Source organism: Ambystoma mexicanum, chromosome 3q (genome assembly GCF_040938575.1).
Source record: "Ambystoma mexicanum isolate Mex_15411 chromosome 3q, UKY_AmexF1_1, whole genome shotgun sequence".
In the NCBI taxonomy this organism is placed as follows: Eukaryota; Metazoa; Chordata; class Amphibia; order Caudata; family Ambystomatidae; genus Ambystoma; species Ambystoma mexicanum.
The window spans coordinates 500,595,679-500,609,798 of record NC_090926.1 but is presented as its reverse complement, the minus strand read 5'-3'; positions in this window follow the sequence as shown (position 1 = coordinate 500,609,798).

Below are 14,120 nucleotides of genomic sequence, written 5' to 3'. Positions count from 1 at the left end.
GAGGTCTTCATGTAACAATTTTCATGTATCAAATTGAAGGGACAGCCCAGGTATACCACCTGGCTAACCCTCAGCCACTAACACCGTTCTCTATATGTGCGCTATACTAACCCTACCACTCAAGTAACCAATCCAGAGTGGAGATAGGTTTTTGCTAAACTTTCCAAGTGACGAAAGTAGCGCGTCATACTAAGGTAAAAAGGGCCTGTGAGCCCCACGATTGTGTGTGTGTCAGGACGGACACGTACGCTCCTTGACCCATCCCTGCAGTTTTGTCTAATAAACAGCAGAGTCACCATGCTTCTTGCGTGTGTCTCATACTCTATCTCTTTTGGGATATACGGGAGGAGTTGGGGCCTCCCTGCCCGGAGGTCTGCGGACGATCCGGCCGACCCCGGCAGAACTTCCCCCCGACAAGTTGGAGGCACTGCTGAGATCTGTTTAAGATCTGCTTTTTTATTTTTACTTTTTCCAGGTAATCGCGTTGCGAGGAGGCCCGGCGGCCCGGCCCCCTCTGCCGTTGCCCCCTTCTGAGGACTACAGGACCATCGCGGAGCTGCGAGAAGACCGGACAGCGCAATCCGGATATTGGCCCTCGGGAGCCGGTTGAGAAGTATCCCGCCCGCGGTTGGCGAGTGTCCAGACGTGGTCCAGACGAGGGGAGGTGGCGAGCCGCTTGGAGGGGTGCACGCAGTCGAGCGGCCCCGCATCAAGAGAACTTGGTGAGCATGCCACGCACAACAAGCAATGTGAAATTGTGAGGGAGGGGGGAGGAATTAAATACGGGAGGTGGGAGGTGTTGCACAGGTGCGCGGCGAAGGTTTTGACAATTTAGTGTTGGCAATGACATGAATGGTAGCCGAACGAGTGCAAGAGCAGTCGGCTACGTTGCGCGAGAGAGGGGGGTGGAGCACGAAAACATCACGTGCGGCCGCTCGTAGACACTGATTGGCCTAGGTCGCGACTACGTGTAAGGGTGTGTGTGTGTGTGTGTGTGTGGTTTCCTACGATTTGGCATTTATTGATCAATGAGTAGATGAGGATCCCTATTGTTCGAGCAAGAAACTCGATAGGTAGATGACGTTTCCCTGTAGGCGGTAGCTAGTTAGTTGCCCAATACGGAAGATAATTGGCTGGTTAAGCCCTCCTGTCGAGGGGCGTATCACACGCGAGGCGACGCAGTGTGCACAGTCCGATTATATTATTGATTACCTTGTTCCAGGAGTTACAGGAAGGCAGCTGTGAGGTTAACGGGGGTAGATGGCAAGTGTATTTTGAACTTAAAGAATATATGAAGAACTTACCAGTAGCTCGAAGAGATCGGTGACGTCACCAGTAGGGCTTTCATAGGATACCCCGAGCACAAGGCATCTTTCTTTCTGAGAGTGGTGGGCAAGAGAACTGTGGTAAGGGAGTGGAAACGGAGACTAACGGTAATGAGTTGATCGGGGAAAGGTGAAACGGGGGACTTGGCTGCGCACGGAGAGCATATTAGAAAGGGAAAGGGTGAAATGGGAAAGGAAGAAAGAGGATGAAAGAATACTGGAACAGATGAGTAGTGAAGTAATGGAGGAATTAAAAAGGAAAAGGGAGGAAAATGGTAGGGAGATGGAAGAGAGAAATGAAGGAGAAGGAGAAGATAGGAGAAGGGAGAGTGAAGTATGGGGGTATATATATAGAGACACAGAAGTAGCAACAACATCAGCGCAAAGGGGAGCAGTTGATAAAGGAGAAAAAGGAGAACTGGACCTAATAGACTTACAAACAGTAACAATAAAGGGGAAAAAGACCGAGTGAGGGGTGCCGTTTATGACTGACTTTTGTAGTGAGGAAGAAGAAGGAGTGGAGAAGGAAGGAAGAAACAGTGAAAGGGAAAGCCTCGATAAACTATACATCACCCGGACCAACACAGACTCGCCATGGATCCGTAGGAGAAAGGATGAGCTGGAGAGAAGTGAGGAGGATGAGCAAGGAATAGCGGAAAGACAGACACATGATGCCGCACCGTCCACATCATGCCCTCTCCCACCCCACCCTACATGCTCAACCACTTCACGCTCATTACGTACAATAAAACTTGCGCCCTTCACAGATGAACTGACACCCTATGTATGTCGGCTTAGGGACCTCCCTAGACGCAGGCAGGAAAGGCGAATACACATGCCCACATTAAATACAGGAAATGATGGAAGAAGGGGAAAAGATGGAGAAGAAAGAGCTACGAGCAGGGGAAATACGGATGAAATTGACGATGTAGAAGAAAGGGAAGAAGAGGAAGGGTGTGAGGACTCGATTTTATGGAACACAAAGGGTAAAACGAGACATAACTTAATGCCACTTCTGGAGAGGGGAGGGGTTAGGCCACAGTATGTCCCTTGGAAGCATACAGACAAAGAAAATATAAAATGCAGGCTCCCATCATTAAGTGGAGGTGCGGGTAAGTGGATATATGAAATGGAAAAACACACCGCAGGACAGAAACTGGCAGTAGGAGATGTGAAGGGCCTTCTAATATCGATATTAGGGGATGCAGCGGATGACATTTGGAAGAGAGCGGGATTCCCTGGGGTAACAATAACAAACACATCGCATGATGGGGCACCATTCGCAAACTGCAGACATGCACTATGGCAGGCACTGAGGGTACAGTACCCAGACACATCAGACATAGGAGCAATTACCTCCCGCAAGATGCGTGAGAACGAAGATCCTGTTGATTATATCCAGGAAATCCAAGAGAAGTGGCGCATGGAAACTAGAGAACAATGGGACAAAACACCCGCAATATTTTATCATATACTAGTACAAGGGCTCCCGGAAGGAGTTCAGAAACAACTGAAGAAAGTAGTGGGAATGGAAGCAAAAGCATGGCCAGAAATACAACTGACTATAGTGCATCATTGCAGGACATGGCAAGGAAAAATGAAACAAAAGGAAGAGGACAGGAAAACGGAAGAGGCTAAACTAGTACAGAAAAAGCTTACTAAATACACAATGGAAGGGGCACTAATAACTACGCCTACAACAATGACCCAAAGCCCCACGCAAGTAGTGGCTGCACAAGATCCCTCCCAAATACCACCTTCACAGACTATAACACAACAGGTGCCGCCACTCCAACCATACACGACCAACATGGGAGGAGGATACCCAATGCCAGGAGTTGGGTATTATAATTACAACAGGGGGAGAGGAGGAATTATGAGAGGGAGAGGATACGGATATAATACCCAACAGCAGGTAGGAGGACTTAGAAATTCCTATCCCACAGGGCAACCAGTATACCAGGACAACACAGGGAGCTTTCCATGGCAGAGTAGGGAACCACCGGTGTGTTGGAGTTGTGGATTATTAGGGCACATGTCACGCACGTGTAGAGTAAGACCAGGAACACCATCATGGAGTGAACAGGGACAACCAAGGCCCACACAGGAACAGCAGGGCATACAGCAACAGCAGATGTTGCAACAGGGAAATGAAACGCAACAACTAATAACACAACAACAGTCACAGACACATTCACTGCCACAACAACAGGTAGCGATAACACAACAACCCCAAGTACAACAAACACAACTGGGTAGGGTGACGTCCTGGGACACAACCCTTACACAGGAAATGGTCAATCGTTGTACCCTCAATAGGACAGCCCACAGACGGCCTTGGTGTGTCCCATCCTGTCAGTAACACCTAATAGTGCAGAGGAACCACGCATAGAGGTAACGATAGGTGACAAAAAGTTATCATTCCTTGTTGACACCGGGGCGACCCGGTCTTGCATAAGGGAGGGTAAATTTAAGATGTCAGGCGAAGCCATGAACACCCAAGGATTCTCTGGGGCTAAAGGGTTGGTTCCTTTTACTGATAACATTCCCTTATCTATAGGAGATTATGACCTGTCAGTCCCACTTCTATATTATAGTGCCTCACCAGTAAATATACTGGGGAGAGACATAATGAACAGGTTGAATATGACGATCTCATTTACTGAGGACGGCATAATTTGCTCCATTCCAGGGATTAACATGCTCACAGCACGACATATTATGCAAGCATACTGCGGACAAACAGCGATTAGGGCGGAGCCAGTAGATGGCGAGCTCTTCCAGTACGGGACAGACATGGCATTTGCATGGATGCCAGGGATAGAGGGAAAAATGTGGAGGAGGCCAGCAGCCTATCTGTTCAGACCAGAAACACCAGTCAATGAGCTAAAAGGAAAGGTGGTTCCAGTGGACATTGAGAGCATTATAGCAACAGCTGATTACATTGCTGTACATGCCCAAGACAGAGAAGGAAGGGCATGGAGGGCAGTGATAGCACTAGCGGAAGGATGTAGACTCACCCAGGTGTTAGATGAGGAGCTGTTCTCAGAAGAAAAGGAGGAAGGTGAAATGGTGTTTATGATGAGTGTGGAAATATGGCTAAGAGTGGCGTACAAACAAGTAGCACAGAAAATTGCAATGGCACTTGAGGCACCCGCATGCACCCCAGTCCCCTTCTTTAAGGCGGATATGACAAAGGTACCCACATCACTGTGGACTACTAGCCCCTATGACGTGGGGTGCATAAAAAGTATAGGGGGAGTAAGGATAAAATTGAAAAAAGGTGCAATACTCCCCAGAGTGAAACAGTACTCACTATCAAAAGAGGCAGATGAGGGCATATATGAAACCATAACGGCCCTTATAAATAATGGCATATTGGTCCCCTCAGAATCACCATGTAACACGGATGTATACCCAGTGCGCAAGGCTAAAGGGGGTTCTTGGCGCTTCATACAGGATCTCAGGCCCTTGAACAACATAGTAGAAGCAGAATACCCCATAGCAGCAAACCCGGCCACAATATTGTGTGGCATTCCAGCAGAAGCATCACGATTTACAGTGATAGACCTTAAAAATGCATTCTTCTCAATACCATTGCACCCAGACTCACAAGATCTGACTAGCTTCACTTACAGGAACACAAAGTGGAAACACACCAGGTTGCCACAAGGGTATTGTGAATTACCCTTAATTTTCAACAGAGTAATACAGATGGATTTGGGTAATATTGAAGTGGAAAGCACAGTGTTGCAGTATGTCGATGACATAATAATTTGCAGTACAAATGAAAGGACATGCAGAGAGGACTCATTAAAAATGTTGACAATATTGGCTGAGAAAGGTTACAAGGTAGACATGGAAAAGTTACAGTACTGCCAAGAACAGGTACTTCACATTGGTCAGCTCATATCCCAACATGGAAGAAAGATTGCACCACAAAGAGCACAGGCCATTTCAAACACACCAGTGCCACAAACAGTGAGGGAACTGCAGCAGTTCCTGAGTCTATGCAACTACTGTAGAGCATGGGTATTTGATTACAGTTCATACATAGGGCCCCTGCTTGAGGCGTTAAAGGAAGCTAATAAAGGGGAGAAAAAGCTGGGGTGGACAATGGAAATGAAAGAGGCTTTTGATGAGTTGAAAGATGCGATATCAACTGCTCCGGTACTGGCATCCCCAGACTATGAGCGACAATTTTTTATATTTTCACATTGCGACTCAGCAGTAATGAAAGCAGTGTTGGCCCAAAAAACAAGCATGGGCTACAAACCAGTAGCATTTTATAGCGGCCACTTAGATCCTGTGATGCTAGGTCATTTCCCTTGCGAACAAGGTCTCGCCGCAGCTGCTTTTGCGGTAGAGAAAGCATCAGCAATAACCATGGGGTGCCCAACTACACTGTTTGTGGAACATGCACTTTTTGCCATATTGAATAAACCACCCTAACCACGCAAAGGGCATCAGGTTATGAGATCATCTTATCCCGAGCTGAACTATCAATTGTTAGATGTAGCACGGTCAACCCTGCAAGGTTCCTAGCAGAAGTAATTGAGGAGGGAGATTATGCCCACGACTGTACGCAAATAACTGACATGTACTCATGTACTAGAAAGGTTGAAGAAAATGCGCTAGAGGGAGGTGAGCTCTTGTTCATTGATGGGTCATCAACTATCGACCAAAGGGATGGTGTAAGGAGGACTGGGGCAGCAGTGGTAAAAATGATGGAGGTACCAGGGTGTGTGGCCATGAAATGTGTACAATTACCACAGCATTACTCCGCTCAAGCAGCGGAATTAGTTGCACTGATCTTGGCGTTGAAGGAAAGCTTTGACAAACGAGTGACCATATACTCCGACAGCGCGTATGTTACATCCACTGTCCACTCAGGGCTGTCGAAATGGAGAAGAAGAGGGTTTAGGAGAGCTGATGGCACTCCAGTGCAACATGCCCTCCTATTGGCTGAACTAATTGAAGCAATAAATGACCCCCAAGAATTAGCTTTAGTGAAATGCACCGCACACACCAATGGCGAAGATCACATCTCAAAAGGGAATGCAGCAGCAGACGCACATGCGAAGTCTGCTGCATACTTTGGTGAGATATGGAACCCCCCAGAGTCACAGAGAGGGAGAGGGAGGGGAATGGCTAAGGAGATGTTGATAAGAGAAGGATACACCCATCTCCCAGCCACACAGATTATGGAGCTACAAGCGGCTGCACCAATGGCCGAAAAAGAAATATGGGTAAAAAGAGGATGTACAATGTCACCAACCGACGCACTATGGCGCCAGGGTGACACTGGAAAGGTTGTAATACCATTGGCACTTTTGAACACCGCCCTGAGCCAACTACATTACCCAGCCCACACAGGCAAGGAAGTAATTGCAGCACGAATTAGGGAAGACTGGTTCTGCCCCGAGTTAAATTCTCATGTGTCAAATTTTATCAGCAACTGTCTCACATGCCAACAGTTTACGGCCGGCCACACTCTGAAGGTGATAAGAGGTACTATACCCCGGCCAGAGGGACCTTTCCGACATCTCCATATTGACTATGTTGATATGATCAACGTATGTCAAGGAAATAGGTATATTATTGTAGTAGTATGCCCATTCTCGAGGTGGATTGAAGCAGGGCCCTGTTCACACCCAGATGCATTGAGAGCAGCTAAATTCCTAGTGAGGGAGGTCTTCCCTAGGTGGGGAGTGTGTGAGGTATTAAGGTCAGACAATGGCCCACATTTCGCAAACGAAATGTTCCAGCACATTACATCCTTGCTGAACATCAAGCATAAATTTGCATGTGCATACCACCCACAGGCCAACGGTCTATGTGAACGCCTGAACAGCCTATTAAAGGAGGCAATTGCAAAGATACAGCAAACAACAAAGAAGAGTTGGTTATATTGCCTTCCATTAGCCCTATTTGAGCTAAGGAATAGACCAGGGTCCGACCACCACCTCACCCCTTACGAGGTGGTTACCGGACGTCAAATGCGCCTTCCCCTAACGCCAACATCAAGAGCATTTACTGACCACGAGAGTACTGCGAGTGTTCTTGGTGATGAAATGTACCAATATGTGTCTTCTTTGATTACTAGTGTAGTGTTTGTGTCTCAACAGCTCGAGCGCACGCGGGGCGGGTCTAACAGCGACCAACAAGAAGACGTGGATAAAGAATTGGAAAAGGAAAGACTGTGCAAAGTTGCTAAAGGTGACCACGTACTACTTCGCAATTTCAACAGAAAGTGGAACAGTCCACGATTCACTGGCCCCCATCTGGTAGAAGAGGTATCAACGAGAGCAGTAAAGTTACAGGACAAACGTGCTTGGAACCACCTACACGACGTAAAGATCTACAAACTCCAGATCCGCCCCAGCGCCACTGACAGGGCCACAGGAAGAACAACAACAGCGTCACCAATGGAGGAAGAGACTTCTCCCACAACTAACAGCCTAGGTGTCCCCATACCCTGCCACCCCCCAGATTCCCCAGAGACAACTATTAGAAAAGAAAGGGGTGATCCCCATACCGCCCACCCCATGGTTACACGATCAAAGGGTAAAGAGACTCCCGCCAGCCTGAGCCCCAAACCCTCTGCCCATTGACCCCCTACCCACTGTAGTAATAACTGAACTGAAGGACATTGTTTTTGCACGTATACACATGTAAACACCTGAATGTTCTCTTTCTTTTCTCTCGCACGTGCAGGTAAAGCGTATTATTGTACTGTTAAGAAAGTAGATAACTAACTAATTCACTGCCCAGGAGTAGATGGTACCCTCAGACGATAATTACCTGGAAGAATTGTCACACCAATTTGTATATGAAATAAAACGGCCAACGTACCTGAAAGGAAGGAGGGTACGTGTCTACTACACAGCATTCCTCTTGGCCATAGAACATTCAATGCCCCACCTCCAACCATACTTGCCTGCCCTAAGAGATAGATCGCTCAGATTGGCGTGGGAACAGCTCTTCGCCTGGGCACTGAATGACTACTTGATAGGGAGAGCTTAATAACAATAACTAACTTTAATAACGAGCATATTAAGAATTTTCAGGCGGGGAACTGTAACGTCGCAAGAATAAGCTGCCGGACTGCAGCAAGGTAAGAGCAAAATGCTGGTGAAATTAGCATTTGTAATAAAATTGATAGGGATTTTAATGATCACCGGGTTCTTGGCTGCCTCAGTATGGCAGTACAGCTATGTTATTGATTTTATTGCTGTACCCAAACCTAATATACCCCCACCCCCAGCTGCAACAGGTGTTATGTCAGGTGGTACTAGTAACACCCCACACCAGGAAAATAGAGTTAAACGCAGCACATACTCAGATAATAAAGGCATTGACAACTATGTACAAGATTCAGCACACATCTCTAACAACATGTGGTACCAACACATGACCAAAATAGGCAAGCAGACAACAGAAGACAGCTGCTACGTTTGCTCATTGATCCCATACGCCATGAGCGCTTCTCGAACATTTGTTGCTACGGAGATAGATGGAAAAATAGCACGATGTATAATATACCTGGCACTGTTCCAGACGAAAGGAAGATTTCAAGGGACAATGGTGCAACTGGTGTGGAAAACACGAGATACATATCCATATGAAAATAACTTCCTCAAGACTTATTTGAGTTACCACAAGAGCAGTTTACATGCTGAAGGATTCAGATACATAACAAGTGGTCCTGAAAAAGGAGAAACAAAGAAAGTAACACTGCAGTACCTACCATGTGATTGGTACGCCACTGAAGTCCCTGGTAAAAACGGATGTTGGGAAAGACCACTGATTACAATAACAGGGAATGTGTACATGAACAACAAATGGGACATAGGAGTGGTTGGCAGCAACATGGTAACAAGAGAAAATATTTCAACTATTGATGGACATAACCATAGATGTTGAATGACTTGGATCAAGTACGTACCCATGCTCACGTGGATGGAGAAGGATGATGACCCAATAACAATACTGCCTTTAACTGCGCCTAAGGTATGCTACCAACATAAAGGAGAGGTGGATGTAGGATACAATACCAACTGTGAAAGCGTGATGGAGTTACCTGAGGGGGGAGCAGGAACAGCAGTAGTAATGGACCATTACTGGGCCTGTGGAGACAAGGCGTATCACACACTGCCCCCTTTGTGGAATGGTGTATGCACTATAGTACACGTTAATGTACCATCACTAGTGGTACCCCAGAAGCATGTGAATATGGCTAATTTCCCCAAAATGGATGAAGGAAACAAAAGGAAGAAGAGATCTGCACAGCCTCGGAAAGGATCAGAGAACAGACGCAACAGCAACGACACTGTCCTCAACAGAAGGAAAAGACAAGGAGAACCTCTGACAGGAAATTACCTGTGGGGAAGGTCGGAAACAGCACTGACCTCAATACCGCCGGAACACAGACTATTCAGCAGAGCAGCTATGTTCTTCTCCTCAATAATACATCCTGGACTGCAGGCTTACGTAAACGCAAAATGGCTCCAGATAACTAGGTGGGAACTAATGATGACAATCAACTCTACAGTAAATGGATTCAATGCAATAAAGGAGGAATTGCGAGCAGTAAGAATGGTTGCACTACAGAACAGATATGTACTGGACCTCCTCACAGCAATGGAAGGAGGAGTTTGCGCAAAGATAGGAATATCATGCTACACATTCATTTCTGCTAACGATGCTGACAATGGTACACTCACGGAAGCTGTATCACAATTGGCACAGATGCACTCAAAAATGATGGATGAAAGTAAAGGTGTGAAAAAGGATGAGAGCTGGTTTTCAATATTATGGTCATGGATGCCATCTTGGCTATCAGATGGACTGAAGATTATAGTTGGATGTACTATTCTGGCTGGAGCTACACTGATCATAATAAGATTTTGGAAAGCCCGGAAGGCACGCACCGCAGACGAGATGATCGAAATGGTTGGTATACACCTCTTGATGCCAACAGATGATGGCCAACACACAGGCACAATCATAAAAGAGAGAGAGAAGTTGCGCAACCAGACCATCACCAATCACCTGGACCCACCATCTGTGAAGCTCGAAAACCCAAGAAACCCAAGGAGCTACATAGGGAAATGGGTATACTGCACCCCTGGAGGAACCTGTGAATATATGTATTGGTCATTTGAAGACCATGTTAACCACTATGGACATTTGGGAGGAATAACTAAAATATGGAGAGTAAGAGGAGATAATGAAAAGGATATGTTTGTGGTCGACAAGTCGACCAGAGGGGGGACTGAAGTGGGAGAATGGAAGACCAGGCTCCCGCCCTTCCCCTCTCGCGCTTGGCCGAGAGGATCACGGCCCAGACACCCGCCACAAGAGGAGTTTGCCTATCTACTGGACGACCAAATACCCTGATACAGCAACATACGGATGTGCCCATCTACCTGCCCAGCAGCCCGCCCTGTCCATGCCGACACCTGCGGCACGGACCAACTCGACTAAACCTACACGTCGTTAGAGATGCCATGACGACCTAGCCAACGGTCAGCACACCTGTGCAAATATACACACCGGACACTCCCGCACCAATCTACACGAAGAATATACTCAGTGCTATGACGTAGGCGACAGACATACTCACGGACGTACATCTTTATTATTTTCCACATAGGCTCTCAAAATGCAGAAACGCAAGACGCATCATGAACTTATATAAAAAAGGCTTGCTCACGCTTCTTCTAAGAGCCATGTACCATAATGAAGAATATAACGGGGACACGATACTGAGGATAAAGCAATATGATACCGTAACCTAAAGCGCCCTGCATCAAACGGTTCCACCTATGCACCAGGCCCAAGTAGGCCGCAGGCAAAAGCTTCCGTGAACATTGAGTGAACAAGAACTGGGTTGCTGACCCTGCAAAATGAGCCCGGCGAAAGCACACCGCCAAGGGCACGATGTTGCAATCTCGCACGCTGCAAGCCAACGCCAAGGTCGCACCTGCAAGATAAACCAGGCACACAGTAGGAAAAACAATATTAATTGTGTTGAATTTTGCCTCAAACACGGTCCCACCTCACGTGACAAAGTCAAACCTGACAAGATGCCAAGCCCAGGAGGAAGGAGACGCCTGAATCCCACGTTTCGAGACACAGGCAGATACAATTAAAAGACTCATTTGGACATCTGCAGCAGTGGGAGTATTCGACCTCTCAACATATGAATAAATCCTCACATTGTTTACACCTACCCATATTAAAACATTGTTGCAAATGACAGGTGCACCGCGAGCTGGGAACAGCGATCGTCCCAGACTGGGAGGCTCGCGAGCGGACCAATTAGAACATGGGGTTCTTATCACTGACGCCATTCACATTGACCAATCCTCAGAGGTCTTCATGTTACAATTTTCATGAATCAAATTGAAGGGACAGCCCAGGTATACCACCTGACTAACCCTCAGCTTCTAACACCGTTCTCTATATGTGCGCTATACTAACCCTACCACTCGAGTAACCAATCCAGAGTGGAGATAGGTTTTTGCTAAACTTTCCAAGTGACGCAAGTAGCGCGTCATACTAAGGTAAAAAGGGCCTGCGAGCCCCACGATTGTGTGTGTGTCAGGACGGACGCGTACGCTCCTTGACCCATCCCTGCCGTTTTGTCTAATAAACAGCAGAGTCACCTTGCTTCTTGCGTGTGTCTCATACTCTATCTCTTTTGGGATATACGGGAGGAGTTGGGGCCTCCCTGCCCGGAGGTCTGCGGACGGTCCGGCCGACCCCGGCAGAACATCCCCCTGACAGGATTGAAACTGTATTTGTTGAGTGTGCATTTCCTGAAACCTGTGTTCTCCCCTTCCATCTCTATATTGCATATTGGGGGGAATTGAGTAGTGTGCAGGGGGAACGAGTGACATTGCATTTGACTGAACCCACACACAGTTTTATTCTGTGCTGTATGATTTTTCTTATCCATACTCCTTCCGATTAAAGAGATTGTTGATTGTAACATCAACCATTGGTGATATTGTATAAATATTAAATAGTGTGATATATATATATATATATATATTGTTCCAATCCATAAAATAAATCTTCTAACTTTGCAAAACAACCTGCTTCTTGGTTCACTGAGAACGAGAGGGATTCAAAGAGAGGGGCGTGATATAAGGGTACACATTCAGAAATAAAAGAACTTATGGACATAAATATATAAGTAAGGGTTCCAGCTATACATCACACGCTAGGCATTGACTTAGGTGGAGTGTCTGGTTGAAATCACTTACAAGGGAAAGTACTTCCAGGCCTGTCACACCCAAAACACTAGACAGCATGGCTTGGTTCTTAGAACTAGACTGTGTGGGTGCTTCCATGTTGAATTTAAAGGCCCATGTACATGAATGGGACCTAGTTTGAACAGCTCTTCCTTCCTACATATGAGCCTGGTGCCAAAGGCACCAGGACTGGCTCCAGGAGCCCTTTTGCAGTGGTTTTAAGGCCCTCCGGGTTCTGGTGCGAGCCTGCTTGTGGCACAACCTGTGTCCCCTCATAGTGGTCATGACACTCAATGGCTAAATCACAGGAATCCTGGCTGTCTTGTCTTTCTTTAGCTGTGAGTCCCACTGCATGGACTCAGAGACAAGATGAGTCCTTTACCTAGGCTTCCAACACAGGAAAGCTGGCACATTGCAGGGTTCGATCAACATGGTTAGGTCCTGGGTAGCAGTGGTCCTTGGGGATGGTTAGTGAACAGAGCTTTCCTTTCCCTTAAATCACCAGTCTTCACCTCACAACTGGAGGACTTTGAAAAGAGCAGATCTCCCAAAAGGGTTCAACCAAAACATTTTGAAGTTTAGAAGTCCAGAGCTGTTTCAAAGAAGTCTGGGGAGAACCCTTCTTTTAAAGTCAAACGCCCCCAGGTGATTGGACTAAAGCTAGCCTGCTTTAGGGGTCCAATCCCTCATCTTGCAACAAGTGGACTTTGCCTTCTGACATCACACCCAGAGTGCGTTGAGCTGCAAGAAGTAGAGGGGTCAGTGAGGGAAGATAGAAGCCAAGAGAAGCAAGAAGGTGGAACCTTCATCCAGCTGTACAGATCTTCCTCTGACTACACTAACGTGACCCACTTCCCTTTGCAATACAATCAAAGGCCTTTGGAGATGCAGCACCCTTTTGTATGGCTACTCCTTTTGAGAATGGGTCTGCCCTTTGAATTCTGTTCCCAAGGCAGCTTCCTGTGGAGTGGTTTCATGTTTAGAAGGGTGTTACCTACCCTTATAAAGGAACAAAGAGAGGCAGCCCATAAGGCTACATCTAGCTAGCAGCAGCAAAGCCAGCCTATCTTTGAAAGAATACACAAACCCCTTCCACAGTTGAACGTGGCTACCAGGGCTTACACCTGGGAGATTTCAAATAGATATGGCTTGGATAACTATGAGAGGTCCTGGACACCATAGCCCAAACCCAATTATAGCTTATATGTACAGTTTAACCTGCCACCAAGACAGCAATATCACAGTTATGTCGTTTTTTAAAAATGGGGGTGCATATCTTAAATGCAGCCAGTGCACTGAAGAGATGGGGCAGGACCAATATCACAGTTATGTTGTTTTTTAAAAATGGGGGTGCATATCTTAAATGCAGCCAGTGCACTGAAGAGATGGGGCAGGACACAGGGGTACGCAATCTTTTTGGTATGGAACTTATGAAAGGGAAATCTGATCAGCAGATTTCCCTTCGTGAAATGTAATTACCTGCATCACTGGATTTACTAATACAAATCAAAAAAGCTGTGGCTTCTAAACA